This window comes from Tachypleus tridentatus, chromosome 2 (genome assembly GCF_004210375.1).
Source record: "Tachypleus tridentatus isolate NWPU-2018 chromosome 2, ASM421037v1, whole genome shotgun sequence".
Classification (NCBI taxonomy): domain Eukaryota; kingdom Metazoa; phylum Arthropoda; class Merostomata; order Xiphosura; family Limulidae; genus Tachypleus; species Tachypleus tridentatus.
Genome location: NC_134826.1, coordinates 145,140,872 through 145,163,139, shown reverse-complemented (window position 1 = coordinate 145,163,139; position 22,268 = coordinate 145,140,872). Strand labels below are relative to the sequence as shown.

Here is a 22,268-nt window from a genome sequence, read left to right as displayed (position 1 = left end):
ATTTGAAATTAGAGCTACTAAAGTTTTGTTTTTGGATTTGAAATTAGAGCTACTGAAACTTTGTTCTAGGATTTGAAATTAGACTTACTGAAACTTTGTTTTAGGATTTGAAATTAGAGCTACTGAAATTTTGTTTTTGGATTTGAAATTAGAGCTATTGAAGCTTTGTTTTAGGATTTGAAATTAGAGGTACTGAAGCTTTGTTTAGGATTTGAAATTAGAGGTACTGAAGCTTTATTTTAGGATTTGAAATTAGAGCTACTGAAGCTTTGTTTCAGGATTTGAAGTTAGAGCTACTGAAGTTTTGTTTTTGGATTTGAAGTTAGAGCTACTGAAGCTTTGTTTTAGGATTTGAAATTAGATCTACTGAAGCTTTGTTTTAGGATTTGAAATTAGATCTACTGAAGCTTTGTTTTAGATTTTGAAATTAGAGCTACCGAAGCTTTGTTTTTGGATTTGAAATTAGAGCTACTGAAGCTTTGTTTTAGGATTTGAAATTAGAGCTACTGAAGCTTTGTTTCAGGATTTGAAATTAGAGCTACTGAAGTTTTGTTTTTGGATTTGAAATTAGAGCTACTGAAGCTTTGTTTTAGGATTTGAAATTAGAGCAACTTAAGCTTTGTTCTAGGATTTGAAATTAGATCTACTGAAGCTTTGTTTTAGGATTTGAAATTAGAGCTACCGAAGATTTGTTTTAGGATTTGAAATTAGAGCTACTAAAGGTTTGTTTTTGGATTTGAAATTAGAGCTACTGAAGCTTTGTTTTAGGATTTGAAATTAGAGCTACTGAAGCTTTGTTTTAGGATTTGAAATTAGAGCAACTGAAGCTTTGTTCTAGGATTTGAAATTAGAGCTACCGAAGATTTGTTTTAGGATTTGAAATTAGAGCTACTAAAGGTTTGTTTTTGGATTTGAAATTAGTGCTACTGAAGCTTTGTTTTAGGATTTGAAATTAGAGCTACTGAAGTTTTGTTTTTGGATTTGAAATTAGAGCTGCTGAAGCTGTGTTTTGGATTTGAAATTAGAGCTACTGAAGCTTTGTTTTAGGGTTTGAAATTAAAGCTACTGAAGGTTTGTTTTTGGATTTGAAATTAGAGCTACCGAAGCTTTGTTTTAGGATTTGAAATTAGAGCTACTGAAGCTGTGTTTTGGATTTGAAATTAGAGTTACTGAAGCTTTGTTTTAGGATTTGAAATTACTGGAAATTCAATTTATTTGCGTTATCATTCAGTAATTTTTTTCTGATATCAGTATGAATTAACCACATGTAATACGTTCTGCTATAAACTGACTTTTTAAGAAGAGAAAACACCTACTTTAAGATCCATCATTTCACCTTCTGTGGTTAGATTTTCTTTGACACGAAACGGCCGTAGAGAAATATATGGGAACAAAGTCTTTCGAAAGTCGTTAGCGCTTAAAACGATTCACATCTGTAAGTCATTTAGACTAGAAAATATTTTTCTTCTTTCTAAGTGGTTTGAAATCTAAGCAAAAAGAAAACCAAGAAAATTTCCCAACATTTCAATTTGATATAATTACACGTGTGAAAATTCTGACAAACATAGGATGCTACACTTTTTTCCTCCATTGACAGTTATTACGCTTTATATATTTTCTATTAAGAACGCACGAAATTGTTTGATAACACAGATTCTAACACCTACAAAGTTTCACCGCTAAAAGACTCATTTCTTTAACACCAAGGAAATGGAGCTAAAGTTGATTTTCGTCATATCACGCGCTTTCTGCACGTGGTCGCCTGTTGCATTTCAAGCGTATCAAATGGCCTTTTTTTTAAAAAAGGAATGACTGAATTTAAAGTGGATAACATAAGTTTTATTCATGTCTTTTGAAAATAACTTCTAATTATAAAAGCTGTAGTTAAACACGTGGACGCAGAAATACAACTCAGGACGGCTGGTTTGGGTATTAACACTTTTACTAATAAAGCAAAGAACAACGTTTCGACCTTAGTAGGTCATCTTCAGGTTACAACTGTAATTTTTACACAATTAATCTAAGGGTCGCGGGTTCGCATCCCCGTCGCGCCAAACATGCTCGCTCTTTCAGCTGTGGGGGCGTTATAATATGACTATCAATCTCACTATGCTTTGGTAAAAGAGTAGCCCAAGGGTTGGAGGTGGATGGTGATGACTAGTCGCATTCTCTCTAGTGTTACACTGCTATATTAGGGACGGCTAACACATATTACTCTCTTGTAGCTTTGCGCGAAATTCAAAGAAACGAACAAACCAATGAAGAACAATAAGCAATCAGTATTTGTATACAGTATAACTTACGTTTAACAACATTGACGAAGCTAAAATAAATGTGTCAGGAAGACATTGTAAGATAGTTAAAAAACATGAGCTAATTAAAATAGTTTATTGTACCATAGTACTCAAGCCATTACTCAAAAAAACGTGACGCGACAGGAAAACATTTGCAGGTCTGAAACTGTAGCCCCTTAATTAGAAAACTATTCTAGATTATTCACTTATATAAGAAATAATTGCCAATTTATATTCGTCCTAATATGGAAACTTAAGTGTAAGAACGTTTAGTTCGCGAACAACTTAAGTTGTTGTTTTGTTGTTTTGGAATTTCGCACAAAGCTACTCGAGGGCTATCTGTGCTAGCCGTCCCTAATTTAGTAGTGTAAGACTAGAGGGAAGGCAGCTAGTCATCACCACTCACCGCCAACTCTTGGCCTACTCTTTTACCAACGAATAGTGGGATTGACCGTCAGATTATACACCCCCACGGCTGGGAGGGCGAGCATGTTTAGCGCGACGTGGGCGCGAACCCGCGACCCTCGGATTACGAGTCGCACGCCTTACGCGCTTGGCCATGCCAGGCCGAACAACTTAAGAGCAGACATTGAGTTTTTTTTTTTGTAGCTTGTTACGAAAGAAAATAACAACAAAACGAACGTTTTTTAACGTTTGTTTCATGATCAATTTCCGCCAAGTCTAACATCAATTGAAACAGACACACCCTGTAGACCTGGAAATGACGTTGTTCATTTTCCTTTGTGCTCAATCCTGAAAAAACATATAGCAGCTGTTACGTAACTACAGAGACGAAGTCCATTATGCTCAACTAATTATTGATTTGTTTCGTTTGTACAAACGTACAAACATTATTTAGCCACATGCGATGAATAGGGTTCAATTTAAGAAAGTGTTTTCAATGCGGTACCTTCGTTTCTTTATTGGTAACAGTTTGAAATGTTTCTTGATTATTATGCATTGTAAACAGGACGTAGTTTAAACCATGTAGTATCGATTTATTTGTATCGCGAAGTGTAGACATTTTCATCGTGGTGGTTAATAATGTATTGCATTTTTATCTTAATATACTGTTATCATTTCCATTTTTTGATACAACACTTTGATATATTTATATTTGGTTTGCTTTGTTTGGAATTTCGCGCAAAGCGACACCAGGGTTATCTGCGCTAGTCGTCCCTAAATTAGCAGTGTAAGACTAGAGGGAAGGAAACTAGTCATCGCCACCCACCGTCAACTCTTGGGCTACTCTTTTACCAACGAATAGTGGGATTGACGGTCACATTATAACGCCCCCACAAATGAAAGAGCGAGAATGTTTGGTGTGACGGAGATTCGAACCCCCGACCCTCAAATTACGATTTGAGTTCTCTAATCACCTGGCTGTGCTGGGCTGTAAATTACATGGTGATACTTGTAACTGGACTTAGAGTAACGAATCATTTCTACTTCCGCCACCGTCTGTGTGTTTGCCAGCAAGTTTCCTCAGAAACAAGTTAATGGATTTGATCAAACGTTGGTGTACATTTGAACTATGATCCAATTTAGAAGTGAATTAGTTCTCGGAGAGTTAGTTGTCAATGTCACGACAAAGAATTCTTATCTGTTATGGCCGATTTTTCACACTATTTTTAACCTTTAACTCAGTCAAAATGATCGGATTTTGATGAAACTTGGTGAACATGACGCAGATTATTGTCCTGCCAAAACGAGTTCGTATTTTTGATGGCCCAATATGGTCAACGCTGGGTGGCAAAAAGTATTGGTCTTACTAAATGTGTGTCCAGTTACTTTCGCCATCAAAGGTGGACGAGATTATGCTTTCGTCTTTGTTTGTCTGTTTCACAGCAAGGCTTTAAAAAAAAAAAAACAGCTGAATGGATTTGAACGAAGTTGGTACATATTTGTACTATAGCCTAACTTAGAAGTGGATAGTTTTGGAGGGTTAAAGGTCAAGTTCACAAAAATCCAAAACAATACTCATCTCTTGACACGAAGTCCAAATTTTCACACTATTTTTACCCTACAGCTCAGTCTAAAACGATTGTATTTTGATGGAACTTGGTGGACGCAAGTTGAATCGTATTCCTCATTGTTCTACTAGAAACCGTCCATATCCGTTGATAACGACGGACATACAAACACGTTTTGGAATTTTTAAGAACTGAACATGATCAACCATGCATGCCCTCTACTGACTGCTCCTGTAATTAGAAATTGATTTGTAATAATTTACAAAATTATATACTTCGCCGTAATCTTATGAAGTAGATTTAAATAGCCTGTAGGCTTATCAAATTAACTGCCATGCTAATTGGAAAAGCGATCACATGGAAACAGCTAATGTAGCTCTCGGTTCCATGATTATAACCTGAGTGTGTGTGACAATAATTTGATTTCCTCTGAACAATGAAAATAAGAGAATTTTTAAATATTTATTCAATGAATAAATAAACGACGCCATATTATCAACTGGAGATCAAGAAATGTTCGGTAATTTGATTGACTACATTTACAGTGTCTTCGCATCACCTATAACACGACAAGAGTTTGGTAGTTCAGGGACAGATCATATAGGTAATGAGCAGTAACCCCTAGCTCTTACGTAACACGCTGCCAGAGCGTGGCACATGCGTGTCAAGGAAGGTATGCAATTGAAGATAAATACGTTGTTGTTAAAATTGCGTTGCTAAGCTGCCATGGCACGTGACCTTGATGAATGACTACCTAAAAGTTCAACAGTTTAGTTCCAAAATTTACTACCAGGAGCATATTGTTAGGTATCCATATTTAATGATTACGTAATAGACCAGCTGCAGAGTTCAGAACATGGCCAAACAAGAATTCATAAATGAAATAGTCCTACAAAAGATTCTTAATACTAATTATTTAAATCATTTATAATTAATTTATTAAATCATTTACAATTGCCCCCAGTAGCATAGTGGTATTATTGGTACTTACGACGCTAAAACCCGGTTTCGATACCCGTCTTGGGCACAGCACAGAGAGCTTATTGTGTAACTTTGTGTCTGCCTTCAAATAACCAAACAAATCGTTTTAATTAATTCAAAAGGGACTCTTAGCACTAATTCAATTATAATTAAGTAGTCCTTAAAAGGACGCTTATTATTTCCTTACCTTTTATAGATCATAAAAAGACGATATCATAATTATGAAAAAGGTTTTCAGTGATGTAATAAAATATCAAAAACATTATTTAAAGTGATTTGATGAAACATACATTTTATGAGCCAAACAATACGTGCCTGTAGGTTTAAATCACCTTAAAAATGGTGATATCATGCAATATTTAAAACTTTCAGTTTATAAAGGTCAGGCAAGGTCAGGTGAATAAGGCACTCGACTCGTAATACGAGGGTTGTGGGTTCAAATCCCGGTCACACCAAACATGCTAGCTCTTTCAGCCGTGGGAGCGTTATAATGTAACGGTCAATCCCACTCAATGATGTCGAGAAACCCACTTGTTGAGACATTTATATGGAAAAACGGCTCGTTTGGGTTGAGAAAATATTTTACATAGAAGAGTGAACCTGACGATGACCGAAGAAGGTCGAAACGTTGTTCGCTCTTCTAGGTCAATCCCAATATTCATTGATTAAAGAGTAGCCCAAGAATTGTCAGTGGGTGGTGATGACTAGTTGCCTTCCCTCTAGTCTTACACTGCTAAATTAGGGACGACTAGCGCAGATAGCCCTCGAATTTAGCTTTGCGCTAAATTCACAAACAAACAATCCTTGAACATTTTAATTCTATGTTTTTTCTACACTTTCATGTTTCTTAACCAAACACTTCGGACTGTCAAGCTTTATTTCTTCAAACTTGTGTCTTCGCCAAACTGTGCTTACTTCTATGTTGAACTTTTGTTGCTGTCTAGGTAAATGCATCACACAGTCATATAAAACACTAACGACATATTCTCAGTACTTGACAGATTAACATGTAATTATTACATACTGTGGCCATCACTCAGCAAACAGTTAAACTGTATCAGTTGGCTCAGAACAAAATGACAGATCGATTCTACTCGAACATGAGAGATTTCAGATTTATGTTAATTATCTCAAGTTTAGAAACATTGTTGTTATATGATAAACACAGGTCATTGACAGTGGTCAGTTTTCATTTATCCAAAAGGAGTGATAAGGTTATGTTACACCACTTTCAAATTAATGACAGGACAATGACTTTGTTTGCGTAAATATTTTATTAATATTTGTTACATGGATAATTAATTACATATCAGTTACATGCAGAACATGTTACACGTCGAGATTTATCTTGGAGAATACCAAAAATCAATTTCCTATGTATCATGTTACAGACTTCACAAATATCTTTGTTTATAATAAAAATATTCGAGGCATATTCTAGATTTGATAACCGTTATAATTAACTTTTGTTTTGATAAAAGTTTCTGTATTTGTATTATAAATGTCACACGTTTAAATAGAGTATATCGTTTATTTTATTACAAGAGGTCTGAATCACCCTGACAGTTTTCTGGTACAGTATATTTTGTTTGTTTGTTTGTTTTTAATTTCTCGCAAGGCTACACGAGGGCTATCTGCGCTAGCCGTCCCAAATTTAGCAGTGTAAGGATGGAGAAAAGGCAGCTAATCACCACTCACCGCCAAATCATGGGCTACTCTTTTACCAATGAATAGTGAAACTGGCCATCACACTATAACGCCCCTACGGCTAGAAGGGCGAGCATGTTTGGTGTGACGGGAATTCATTAAAGTCTAACTGAATACATGTATGATAAAAAATAATATTATATAAAGTTTCTTATTAAATTAACAAATTATTATAAGTAACTGGTGTTTTGTATGTATAATAATATATGACAAACAATGAATTGTATCATTCATGTTACCACAAAAGTTTAATCACCTGGTAGATAATTTATGGTTCTTGGACTAGGCCCGGCATGGCCAAGTGGGTTAAGGTGTTCGATTCGTATTCTGAGTGTTGCGTGTTTGAATCCTCGTTGCATCAAATATGCTCGCCCTTTCATCCGTGGGGGCGTTATAATGTTACGGTCAATCCTACTATTCGTTGGTAAAAGAGTAGCCCCAGAGTTGGCGATGAGTGATGATGACTAGCTGCCTTCCCTCTAGTCTCAAACTGCTAAATTAGGGACGGCTAGCGCAGATAGCCTTCATGTAGCTTTGCGCGAAATTCACAAACAAACAAACAATCCTTGGACTAGCTAGCCAATTATTGTGAAATACCCTCGGACATTTTAATTCTATGTTCTTCTACACTTTCATGTTTCTTAACCAAACACTTCGGACTGTCAAGATTTATTTCTTCAAACTTGTGTGTCTTCGCCAAACTGTGCTGTACTTCTATATTGAAACACAACTTAGTTCACAGAGATTTAGTCAACACAGGACTGACATTTGTCATTCTAAACAGATGTTTTTTTAACTTGTATATTTTCATGCTTCAATGAGTCAGACTTGGTAAATGTGTTGAGATAAATGTTCGTGACAATAGGATATCATGTCTAGTCTTTTGTTCTTACAATAATTCTCTGTCTGCACGTGAAGTAATGTTAAACAGTAACAAAGTTTGTCATCAGATACCAGTTTCTTAGTCAATAATAACAAAAACGTGTAGAATTTTGAACGTGTTTTGATTGTGTAATTTCACAGATTCGAAGATTACGTTTTTTTTTTACAAACTGTAGAAGTTCTGTTACAATCTTATTGTTAAAATCCTAAATGTTTGAAAACCATGAGATAAAGTAGCATATGTAAATTAATGTCACAATTGAGAAATAGTTTCATTACATAAAAACGTTTTATTGGTGATGTTTGTTTGTTTCGAATTTCGCGCAAAGCTACTCGAGAGCTATCCGCGCTATCCATTCCTAATTTAGCAGTGTAACACTAGAGGGAGGGCAGCTAGTCATTACCACCCACCGCCAACTCTTGGGCTACTCTTTTACCAACTAATAGTGGGATTGACCGTCACATTATAACGCCCCCACGACTGAAAGGGAGAGCATGTTTGGTGCGACCGGGATTCGAACACGCAACCCTCAGATTACGAGTAGAGTGTCTTAACCACCTGACCATGCCAGAGCCCGTCACAAGTAATTCTAGTGAATCATGCAATAATCGTCAAGTGCCCTTCACTTGTTATTTTTTCATTGTATAAAGAATAAGTGGACAAAGCAGATGTCAGATGGACCTTAAAAAGCAAAAAAACAGAAAACTGAAAAATAAAGATAAAATACGAATGATGTGTGAGCGCCATGAACAGTTCTTAAAATCATATTCTACTGTTTATTATTTTTAGTCTTTAGATAAATATTTTAAACTGAACGATGCACCATAGGAAACAAATATTATCCTTTTTTCTTTTTATAATTTGAGACTTTCGTGTGAAATAAGTGAGATAACATGAGAAACACCTGTAACTTAAAAATAAACTTTATTTAGAGTTTGCAACAGAAAACAAGTGGAACATTAATATCCTTTTATATAATGTTTAAAGTAAATGTCTCTTCTGAACACGGATTAAAGGAAGAGGGCTTGTAATATCTTTTATAAGAAGTAATTTGAAGCTAAGATTTGTTGTGAACAACAATGGTGAACATTCCTCAGTTGGTCACTTCCTCTCTGAGTGAATCTATGTTGAGAAAACCTGTAGCAGTGATTATGTGTAAGCAGGATTCGGATATTTTGTTACAAATAGACAGATTTAAATACCTTTATATACACAGACGGATTCAAATATTTTTTTTTATAAATAGACGAATTCAGATACCTTTATATGCACAGACGGATTCAAATATCTTCTTATAAATAGACGAATTCAGATACCTTTATATGCACAGACGGATTCAAATTTCTTATTATAAATACACGGTTTCCGACATCTTGATGTTAACAAACGGATTCAGATATATTTATATCAATAGACGGATTCAGATACCTTGATATCAACAAACGGATTCAAATATATTGTTATAATTAGACGGATTCACATAACTTCAAAGGATTCAAAGATAACGAATAAAGTTGCTTGTTCGTTCATATGTCAGTTAAAACCACGTGACTTATACAATAAAACTAATCCACAAGTTGCATATAAAGATAAAATAACACATGTACAAATGTTCTAATTTTCTTCCTTATGATAACGAAAATAACGCAATAAATCTCCTTAATATATACGGACTTTACACTAAGAACTTCAGAAGGATGCATGAACATTTATTGAAAGGAGAATTGTTTGTTTTTTGATTTATGGTGATTTGGTTTGGTGTGTTTAGAATTCCATGCAAAGCTACACGAGGACTATCTGCGCTAGCCGTTCCTAACTTAGCAGTGTAAGACTAAAGGGAAGACCGCTAGTCATCACCACCCACCGCCAACTCTTGGGTTAGTCTCTTACCAATGAATAGTGGGATTGACTGTCACATTACAACGCCTCCACGGCTGAAAGGGCGAGCATGTTTGGTGCGACGGGGATTCGAACCCCCAACCCTCGGATTACGAGTCGAACGCCTTAACCACCTGGCCATGCCGGGGCCTTGAATTTATGGTGAACATACAGAAGTTTGTCACTGTAGCTCTTTTAAATTTTGTTACAGAGACTTTCGTAGATGTTGTCCTAACGTTCTAGGAGCATCTAAAAGTTACATATTGTCTCCATTCCTATTTGAAAACACCTTTGCTAGGAGGACAGAGATAAATTTACGGATTTACAATGCTAATATTAGAGGATTAATTCTCCGCAGAAAATAAAACAAACCCTAAGGATAACACCCCTCAGAAGCGTGATAAACAAAGTTTTCTTTTGAGCCCAGATATTTGTATTATCGGAGAAACGACAAAGATAAATAGCTTATTGTTTACATAAAACTAATGTCGAGTGTGCTCTAAACATTGTTATAAACCTTCCTATTCTTGTAAATTCCGAGTTCGTTTTTATTATTATATTAGAATCCACTTATAAGTACTGTAATACCATTTTTCTGTTTGTCAATTTATTATAAGAACAAAATATAGAGATAACGAGACATCACTTTAATGCATTAAAGAACAAACAAGAGCCAGTTTATAAAGCATACCGTGATTCTAATGTTATTATGTAGTTCATTCCTTTCTTATATGTTTTTTATTATTGTATAATATAACATGACAAAGACAGGAACAGGGTTTGCAGTGGCCATAGCGCTTAAAGGATGTAATAATACATATACAAACACACACACGCACAAGTCTAAATTACAATAGTATCAGAAAACTAAATATATGGGTGTGTTGGGATGAGGATTCTTTTACAGTGTGTGTTTGTGATATTTTAGCGATAAATTCAAAAAATAAACGAACAGCGCGCAATCCACTTGTTTTCAAAATTACATATATATATTTGGAACAAGTTAAACGTATGATTAAAATTTTCATACACTGTGGAAGTTATAGTTATATCTTAAACACTATATAGTCCACTCAGATTTATTCAATTGCTTTGGAATTCACTTCACAAGTCAAATTAATTTTCTCTATTTCTATCACCATAGTATCAGTTTATAGTTCACTTACATTGCCGTTGAATTAACGCAGTTGTATCCTGTACTTCAAAAATCATCTGTTATTTTTACGCATTTCCAAGAATCTTCTGCCATTTATATATGTAAAAACGGCTGGTACGGTTAGAGAAAGCTCTTTGTAGAGGAGCGAAAAACACCCAAATACTAAATAAAGAAACAAACGCAAAATTAAAGAAGCCTTACTTATACAACAAATGAAGCCTAAAATAAACCAATACAAAGGAACACCTTTATACTTATATTAATAAATATAATCAAACATCTAAGCACGCATTCTACATTCCTACACTCAGTTACATGTGGTCATCTATCGGTCAGTTACCTCTTTCTTTCTTTGTGAACCTGACGATAACCAAAGAAGGTCGAAACGTTGTTCGCTCCTCTACATAGAGTTTTCTCTATCCACACCAGCCGTTTTTACATATATATTTTTCTCTACAAGTGGGTTTTCTCGTCATCATGGACTTCTGCCATTTATCAAAGTTCACTAAAGCCAGTTCAGTTACTTTAGAACACCCTTTGACGAGACAACTTATTTTTCTTATCTCTTACATAACTGTTTATCTTATCCAAACATATTAATCGTAAGACCTTTTACTCCCACGATAACTAACTTTGCGTTTAACCAAACTTTTCCTTTCTGTGTACTTTGTTCTGATGTTGGTCCGGCATGTCCAGGTAAGTATATTGTTCGATTCACAATCAGATGGTCACGGGTTTGAATTCCTGTCCCACCAAACATGCTCGCCCTTTCAGACGTGAGTAAATTATAAAGTGCAGTTAATCCCACTATCTGTGGAAAGTAGAGTAGCACAAGAGTTGGCGGCGGGTTGTGATGACTAGCTGCCTTCCCTATAGTTTTACAATGCTCAGTTAGGGATGGTTAGCGCAGATAGCCTTTGTGCGAAATGTAAAACAATCCTGCTTGACGCTACTTATACAGCTATTACTTAGGCCTTCTAGAAATCTATATCCTCGATACTGATGGATTGTACACGACGTTTGATAACCTCCACATCACTGAATTATAAACACAATTTCCGATTCTTACCGAGTTACGAAGCCAAACTTGTCATGAGTATCAGTATTTGTTCTTAACTCTCTTGTTATGGAAGAAACTAAACAAAATAAATAAATTAATAATACTTATATTAAACAGATATGCTTTGACCTTTTTTATCTGAATACCACACGGGCTAAAGGGCCACGTCAGAGACCCACCGGCTTCGTTTACAGCCTAATTTTGAGCTTTTGACTACAAAAGAGTCGGCCATTCATTGGCCCCAGCTGCTAAGAGAGATTTACTATGCTGTTTGTTGTAACCGAATAATCGGATTAACTGTGACTGTCCATTCATAGCTTGGTACGCTGACCTCTGTGTTACGCGTTGCCTAAGTCGGTGAGTTAACACAACAAAAATATATTCATTATTAAAAACCCAGTTGTATAAGGTAGTATTTTCCAGAAAGTATCTTTAGCTATTGACATAAATATTACCTTCATTTTTGTTTGAATAAAAATTATGTGAAAACTGCTTTCGTTGTACCACAACACCCAAGTTTAAAAATTATACCTCAAGGGTTTTCCAACTTAAAAATATCTTACTGCCAAAACAAGAAGAAAGGTTAGTACTGTTAATCATAGGGCATACAAGTGTTAAAGTGATAAACGAGGGGGAATTTTTTTGGAAAGGAAAAATTACTCAGTGATACCTAGAACTATGTTTTCCGATTGACCAGCGTGTATCGTGTGATGTCATGAAGTTTAATAGAACGCAGTTCTGAATTTCTTTTTAACGGTGAAACTACTGCCGAATTTTCTTCTCAGCACTATGGTTCAGAAACAGTTTACTAAAAAAAACATTTACTAACGTTTCTTGTTTGTTTGTTTTTGAATTTCGCGCAAAGCTACACGAGGGCCATCTGCGCTAGCCGTCTCTAATTTAGCAGTTAAGCCTAGAGGGCGGCCCGGCATGGCCGAGCGCGTTAGGCGTGCGACTCGTAATCTGAGGGTGGCGGGTTCGCATCCCTGTCGCGCCAAACATGCTCGCCCTTTCAGCCGTGGGGGCGTTATAATGCGCGGTCAATCCCACTATTCGTTGGTAGAAGAGTAGCCCGAGAGTTGGCGGTGGGTGGTGATGACTAGCTGCCTTCCCTCTAGTCTTACACTGCTAAATTAGGGACGGCTAGCACAGATAGCCCTCGAGCAGCTTTGTGCTAAATTCAAAAACAAACAAACAAACAAACAAACACAAACAAGCCTAGAGGGAAGGCAGCTAGTCATCACCAGCCACCGCCAACTCTTGGGCTACTCTTTTAACAACGAATAGTGCGATTGTCCGTCACACTATAACGCCCATACGGCTGAAAGGACGAGCATGTGTGGTGTAACAGGGATTCGAACCATGATTCTCAGGCTACGAGTCGAGTGCCTTAATCACCTGGCCATGTTGGGCCCATTAGGAAGAAATTTTTTTTTTTTAATGTTAAACGTTTAAATATTGAGTGCAAATTGTAGAATTTGTAGGGAAGCACAAACCTCCACAATGGGCTGCACAATAATTAAAAATATGCTTGCTATTTCTTGCATTTAAACTTTCAGACACATACTTTGACATTTCTAAAGCCTAGAATCTGTTAAATGATTAAGCTTGTTGTTTGAGATGAAAGGTAGGTATGTTGTTAGATAATATAGGCTTACCTTTACGTTAGAGAACAAAATGAAATACAAGACGTTATTCAAGGTACGTCAGCTTCTGATACAATTACTGATTGATTTGCTTTAAAGTTTCATTGGACAACTTTAATAGATGGTATCCAATAGCAGATTAATGTTAGGTGAGGTATTAATTAGGTATTAAAGTAAGTAAACTAACCACAGCTAATGTATATACCATTAATCCTTGACAGAGGTATTATGAGATTATTCTCATAATGTGTTCACGTCATAAGCACCGTCAGCTGATTGGTCAATCACTTTCTTCCGTGTGTTTCCCAATTTGTTTTTTTAAAAGGTTTAGGTGGTGAGTTATAGCCTGGGATTTGTTTTTGATTCGATACTTGATTTATTTAGGATTAAAAATAATGAATGAGTTAGGAATAATGGAGTTATCATAGGTCCAGCATTACCAAACAGATGGTCACACCTCGAGCCAAGAAAGAAGGAAATGCTAAGATAACGTGTTTTAACTCGTTCGTTTGTTTGTTTGCTTTTTGGAATTTCGCACAAAGCTACTCGAGGGCTCGCCGTCCCTAATTTTGCAGTGTAAGACTAGAGGGAAGGCAGCTAGTCATCACCACCCACCGCCAACTCTTGGACAACTCTTTTACCAACGAATAGTGGGATTGACAGTAACATTATAACGCCCCTACGGCTGAAAGGGGGAGCATGTTTGGCAAGACCGGGATGCGAACCCGCGACCATCGGATTACGAGTCGAACGCCTTAACCCACCTGACCATGCATGGTTTCTTCACCATCGTGTAAAATTTCAATAAGTGTATATCCGCAAATCATTTTTGGGTATTGGAATGAATATGTAAGCAATATGGCGTTGAAGCTTATCTTGAACAGGATCTTAATAATTTCTTAGGGGGAAATGAGCGGTCAAGGAACGGTGCACTTGTGAACAAAGGGAAACTTCGCAAATTATTATTTAAACTCTATTTAGGCTAGTATTTCTTACAAAGTTAGCATTTATTAAGAATACGAGTTACGGATTTGAGTTTCGGAGAGATCCGGCAGACATTAAACACTCATTATATGTACGTCTGTGTAAGTTGGACTAAACAAAGTTTTGAGGTAACGGAAAAATGCGAGGATTTCTTTCAGGATTAGACTTGGTATACGATGAAAATTTCGTTATGCCAGCTTGTAATTGGTCAAGTGGTGGATGGAGGTAAAAACCAAATTTACGTTTGCATTGACCTTTATACTAAATTAAAAATTGGTATTATCTACGTCATTACCGACGTTACTGGAAATCTCGAACTTTGACAAGTCACTTTCTGGCTCTACTTAAGATGTGTTTTGTTTATTATTGATTTCAAATAATCCCATGAAACCACGCGTTTAGGGTTTTCTTGTGTAACATAATAGTTCTAAGATAGCACTAACAGACGTAAGAACCAATAAGAATCTGTATAAATAATAAATGATGATCTTATGTCCAGTCACGAACTCATTTTATTCCTTACCATAAGTTAGGGCAAAAACAATTGAAACGTTTAGTAACGTATTTTTAAAAGCCAAGCAATGTCTGGTGATTAGCGTGAACAACAGAGGGTCTGATGTTCCACAGTTCACTTTGCATTATCCATAATCAAATCGCTTCTCTGTAGCATATCATGTGAGTGACGGTAAATTCCGGTATTTCATAACAGTATCCCAGGAGTTGATAGTGGATGGTGTAGACTAGTTGCCTTCCAATCCAGGCTATCACTTCAAAATTAGAGACGACTAGCGCATATAGCCCTCGTGTAGCTTTGGGCAAAATTCAACGATAAAACTATTCATTACATAGTATAATATACATTAGTTACGTTACTTCATGTTATCAACGGTAAAACTATTCATTACGTAGTACAATATACATTAGCTACGTTACTTCATGTTATCAACAATAAAACTATTCATTACATAGTATAATATACATTAGTTACGTTACTTCATGTTATCAACAATAAAACTATTCATTACATAGTATAATATACATTAGTTACGTTACTTCATGTTATCAACAATAAAACTATTCATTACATAGTATAATATACATTAGTTACGTTACTTCATGTTATCAACAATAAAACTATTCATTACATAGTATAATATACATTAGTTACGTTACTTCATGTTATCAACGGTAAAACTATTCATTACATAGTATAATATACATTAGTTACGTTACTTCATGTTATCAACAATAAAACTATTCATTACATAGTATAATATACATTACTTACGTTACTTCATGTTATCAACAATAAAACTATTCATTACATGGTACAATATACATTAGTTACGTTACTTCATGTTATCAACGGTAAAACTATTCATTACATAGTACAATATACATTAGTTACGTTACTTCATGTTATCAACGGTAAAACTATTCATTACATAGTATAATATACATTAGTTACGTTACTTCATGTTATCAACGGTAAAACTATTCATTACATAGTATAATATACATTAGTTACGTTACTTCATGTTATCAACAATAAAACTATTCATTACATAGTATAATATACATTAGTTACGTTACTTCATGTTATCAACAATAAAACTATTCATTACATAGTATAATATACATTAGTTACGTTACTTCATGTTATCAACGGTAAAACTATTCATTACATAGTATAATATACATTAGTTACGTTACTTCATGTTATCAACGGTGAAACTATTCATTACATAGTATAATATACATTAGTTACGTTACTTCATGTTATCAACAATAAAACTATTCATTACATAGTATAATATACATTAGTTACGTTACTTCATGTTATCAACAATAAAACTATTCATTACATAGTATAATATACATTAGTTACGTTACTTCATGTTATCAACAATAAAACTATTCATTACATAGTATAATATACATTAGTTACGTTACTTCATGTTATCAACAATAAAACTATTCATTACATAGTATAATATACATTAGTTACGTTACTTCATGTTATCAACAATAAAACTATTCATTACATAGTATAATATACATTAGTTACGTTACTTCATGTTATCAACAATAAAACTATTCATTACATAGTATAATATACATTAGTTACGTTACTTCATGTTATCAACAATAAAACTATTCATTACATAGTATAATATACATTAGTTACGTTACTTCATGTTATCAACAATAAAACTATTCATTACATAGTATAATATACATTAGTTACGTTACTTCATGTTATCAACAATAAAACTATTCATTACATAGTATAATATACATTAGTTACGTTACTTCATGTTATCAACAATAAAACTATTCATTACATAGTATAATATACATTAGTTACGTTACTTCATGTTATCAAGAATAAAACTATTCATTACAGAGTATAATATACATTAGTTACGTTACTTCATGTTATCAACAATAAAACTATTCATTACATAGTATAATATACATTAGTTACGTTACTTCATGTTATCAACAATAAAACTATTCATTACATAGTATAATATACGTTACGTTACTTCATGTTATCAACAATAAAACTATTCATTACATAGTATAATATACATTAGTTACGTTACTTCATGTTATCAACAATAAAACTATTCATTACAGAGTATAATATACATTAGTTACGTTACTTCATGTTATCAGCAATAAAACTATTCATTACATAGTATAATATACATTAGTTACGTTACTTCATGTTATCAACAATAAAACTATTCATTACATAGTATAATATACATTAGTTACGTTACTTCATGTTATCAACGGTAAAACTATTCATTACATAGTATAATATACATTAGTTACGTTACTTCATGTTATCAACAATAAAACTATTCATTACATAGTATAATATACATTAGTTACGTTACTTCATGTTATCAACAATAAAACTATTTCATAGTATAATATACATTAGTTACGCTACTTCATGTTATCAACAATAAAACTATTCATTACATAGTATAATATACATTAGTTACGTTACTTCATGTTAAGAAATGTTATTGTAACATTTATTATTGTTGTATCTTCTCACTATTACTGAGGTCTTTTTATGTATTTCTTTGTTGTCTATTTTGTGGTGTTAAATCTTAGGATTAACTTTATGTATTACTTCCGGCTGCCTAGTCAATGAATTAACCATGTGCGTGATAGAATTGTTAAGATTCGATTAATTTTAATAGTTATATGTTATTTTAATTATATTCTTCTATTTACAGTTCGTTTTGAATCATCGTTCATGAAATCTGTTCGTTTCTTTACAAGGTTTAGTTTTCTGATGTAATGTTTTTGTCTCGTTAAACAAATAGTAACTTGTTTAAGGAGCGTAGCTCAGACGTTAAATTACACTAAAATTACACTGTCGGTCACGTTTCGTGGGTCAGTAAAAGTTATTACATAGATTATACAAATGTTTCCTATATTAATATCACGTTTTTCATGAAATGTCGGTTTTATACAACAACAGCATTCGCTAAAATGTTAATATATCTAATACAGTTACTTTATTATTTATACATGTGTTGTTACTATTAGTTATTCATTTCTAGTGGGAGTATCCATCCCTTAGACAGAAGTTATGTAAATTCATGATTAATAATAGATTATCTTGGGACATGAAAAGTTTGTCTCTTATTTGTGATTGTAAAAAAACAATGTCCATAAAAACCGCAAAACGCAAAATTTAAAACTGAAACTTTAACTGTATTTCTCCATAGACCCAACTAATCTGCACTAGAAATTTGGTAAAGGTCTAGCAACAGTGGGCGAAGTAGTGGCAAAAACTGGAAAATGCAAACTTGAAAATTTGTATGTATCTCTCTATGGACCCAGTGAACCTACATGTCAATTTCAGTAACGATTCATTCACTCCATACGAAGTAGTTTGACGGGCATACAACAGACAGTACTATTATATGTATACAGTTTTATGACTTTTGAATTTATAATTTAGTATTTGGGTTTACGATTGATCTGAGTAAAACGTAATGACCAAAACTCGTAAGATATTACTGAAAATACAACTGAAAGTGTCATGTGGCACAGCGGTATGTCTGCGGACTTAGCTGCTAGAAACCGAGTTTCAATACCCGTGATGACAAGAGCACAGATAGCCCTTTGTGTAGCTTTGTGCTGAATAACAAACGACGAATATATTATTAATAGTGAATTAGAGTATTGTAAATATTATAATATGTTTTATTATTTTATGAACTTTCGTACTCCTAATACGACAGTTGTCGTTACTAAGCAATGCATGTTAAATTAGCTCTATTTAATACCAGGCTAACTTCAGTAAACGGGCCCGGCATGGCCAAGCGCGTTAAGGCGTGCGACTCGTAATCCGAGGGTTGCGGGTTCGCATCCCCGTCGCGCCAAACATGCTCGCCCTTTCAGCCGTGGGGGCGTATAATGTGACGGTCAATCCCACTATTCGTTGGTAAAAGAGTAGCCCAAGAGTTGGCGGTGGGTGGTGATGACTAGCTGCCTTCCCTCTAGTCTTACACTGCTAAATTAGGGACGGCTAGCATAGATAGCCCTCGAGTAGCTTTGTGCGAAATTCCAAAAGAAAGAGACTTTAGTAAATAACTTGCTTTGTTCAGAAGTTAATTGTCTTCATGGCTAGTATCAACTTCGTGTGCTCTAAGTCAAACTGTCCATTTTAAGACTTATTGAATTTTTTCTCATTTATTTTCTCTGCAGTTGTAATGTATCAAGGAGACGGTTTTTATTTGTTTGCTATTTATCGTCTGTGTATGTATTGCTTTACGCACGTCATTGGAACAAGAATCGAGAGGGTACATTCGACAGTTGAAGTGTTAGCGTTGGCTTATCCTGAGGAGAACCCGTAATCGACCTCTAGTTGTTTTTTTTTTTTTTTGCAATGTTACAATAGGAATTTTGTTCTTTTAAAAAATGTGTGTTCGTTGTGTTTGAAATAAATTAGGTAAAGGACAGATAAATACATACAAATTTTGTTTTACTTTTACCCGCGTACTAGACGTGTTGTTCTATAGATGAGACCGTCAACCTTGGTCAGTCAAATCCGTTTATTAGGTGTTGTCACAAGAAGTTACAAAACGAATGGTAAGTGACAGTTCGTAATTATTATCCACACCTAAAGACAGGGAGACAACTCTGCAGAAACGCTTCATTTAGAAATAGTTTTTCAGTTTCGTTTTCAACAGACAGACAAAGCATTACTGTTTAGTTTTATCTCTGTTAAAGAGTCATTATCTCTCATTATTAATATTATCTATGCAACATAATTATGTAACGTGACGCCTAAAACTCAATCAAACATAATTATGTAACGTGACATCTAACACTCAATAGAACATAATTATGTAACGTGGCACCTAAAACTCAATCTAACATAATCATGTAACGTAACACCTAAAACTCAATCTAATATAATTACCTATCGTGACACCTAACACTCAATCTAACAATTACGTAATGTGTCACCTAATACTCAGTTTCCCATTGCTTAGTTCAACATGGAAGTGATACGATAATTCGTAACATTAATTGTAATGCAAGAAGTAAGTAATTCAAAAGAAGGTGTAAGATCAGAACATCGTCCAACTGTTAGGTTTTCTACTGAACTAATCGTAAAGTAGTGAGCTTACATGTGATAGCAGAATCAGAAAGGAAAAGTCAAAACTAGTTAGTTCCTAACGTTTACATTGATTTGAAATTCTTCACCACGTTTTATAACTCAGCAGTTCAATGACGTACTTTATAAAGTAAGCACTTCATGAGTTTCTTTGTCCAAGAGCTATCGAGTCACCAAGTGTCACGAAAAGTCTCTTGGAAGTTGAACTATATACGTCATACATGACGAGTCTTATCTTCCGGTTACAGCATGGTTCTAGAAACGAAACTAAGGGCCATTAGTCAGATATAAATATTATTACATAAACGTTGGTAACATTTTCGAAAGTAGTTACATATTTGATTGTGTAGAGGCAAGTAGTGTTTGTGTATAAACAAGTAACAATAATATGGACATTAACAATGATTTAGTTTGCTGAAGAAATGTGTGTCATAGGTCAGCAAAACACATTCCAAAACCACGATTCCCCGTTACACCAAACATGCTCGCCCTTTCATCCATGGGGCTGTTATAATGTTACGGTCAATTCCCCCATTCGTTGGTAAAAGAGTACCTCAAGAGTTGGCAGTGGGTGGTGATGAATAGCTGCCTTTCATCTAGTCTCATACTGCTAAATTAGGGACGGCTAGCGCAGATAGCCCTCGTGTAGCTTTGCGCGAAATTCAAAACAAACCAAAACTACAAAAAACAATACTAACGTTTTATAATTTGAACAATTATGCTGGTTGTAAAGTTTTATTGAACATATTACACACAGCACCATACATGTTTATTATTTCATACCAATTTCCCATATTTGGTAGCTGACGTAACCGCTGAACGTGAGAAGGCATAAGGGCCCAGATGAAAGAGGTAACAGTAACATAAGATTGTCTCATCTTAACAATATCTCCCACTATATGTAACTCCAGACAAGGCCTTAAAAAAAAAAAAATGTGTCGAGTTCACTGACACTCAGTTCAGCGGTTCACTCAGTTCAGCGTGAGTAGACACAAATTCAGAGAGCCTCTATGTAGACAAATGGTTTATATATAGCAGAGAATCTAATATGTCAAATTTTGACAAACTATTTTTGAATAAACTATCTCTAACTTAGCGTAAAGCGTGAATTTGAATTAATATTTTATTACGTTATGTGATCTAACCTGTGACAAGCGTGACGGAGTTTCTCAAATTTAGTTTTCTTTAGGTCATAGGTCGTGAGCTAACTTCAAAAGTCATAACATGATGGTATTATAGAATATTTTCAGAGTCTATTCGTATCTTAGTTAGTTCTTTAAATACGTACCACAGAAAGACTTGAAGATAGAGAGATATGGGGCAGGTAAACATTACTGTTTATGTGTATTTAGGTTCGTAACAACAGAATATAAAAGACAAAATAACAGTATAGCAACGAAGACGTTCACGTTTTTTCATATTCTATTATTTACGTGATTTAACTACTTCATGATTTTCTAATGTTATTTACCTACTGCTACAAGATTCTCAATGATATTTGTAATTTTATTATTATCCATAACCTACGAACTCACGTGTACTGATTCGAAATTCTCACCACATCTTCACTGTCCACGTTGTCATCTACAATAATGTTCTACCTGACGATCTTGCATCTTGAGGGTAGCTCTACAGTACAGTTTCTATTGCCAAAGCTCAGTTATATTGTTGTCACGTTCAAAGCACGCTTCTCTTTCATTTTTGCTTCCAATAATCCATCTAGTATACTAGTAAGAATGTTTCCTAGTGCCCGATTCAAATCGATCGCACAGAAATACATAGGTTTGATTTGTTGTTTCTTTGTTTGAATTTTGCGCAAAAATACACGAGGGTTATCTGCGCTAGCCATCCCTAATTTAGCAGTTTAAGATTAGAGGGAAGGCAGCTAGTCATCACCACCCACCGTCAACCCTTGGACTACTGTTTTACCAACGAATAGTGGGATTGACCGCCAGATTATAACGCATCCACGGCTGAAATGGCGAACATGTTTGGTGTGAGCGGGATTCGAAACCGCGACCCTCGGATTACGGGTCGAGTGCCTTAA

The 22,268-nt window shown here is 34.7% G+C and overlaps 1 protein-coding gene across 1 annotated transcript in view; it reads left to right on the top strand.

The window, feature by feature from the left end:
• The window catches only part of LOC143245294 (glucose transporter type 1-like), a 582,725-nt gene that overhangs the window by 140,621 nt on the left and 419,836 nt on the right, over window positions 1–22,268 (top strand). The gene's annotated exons all lie outside the window — the stretch shown is intronic.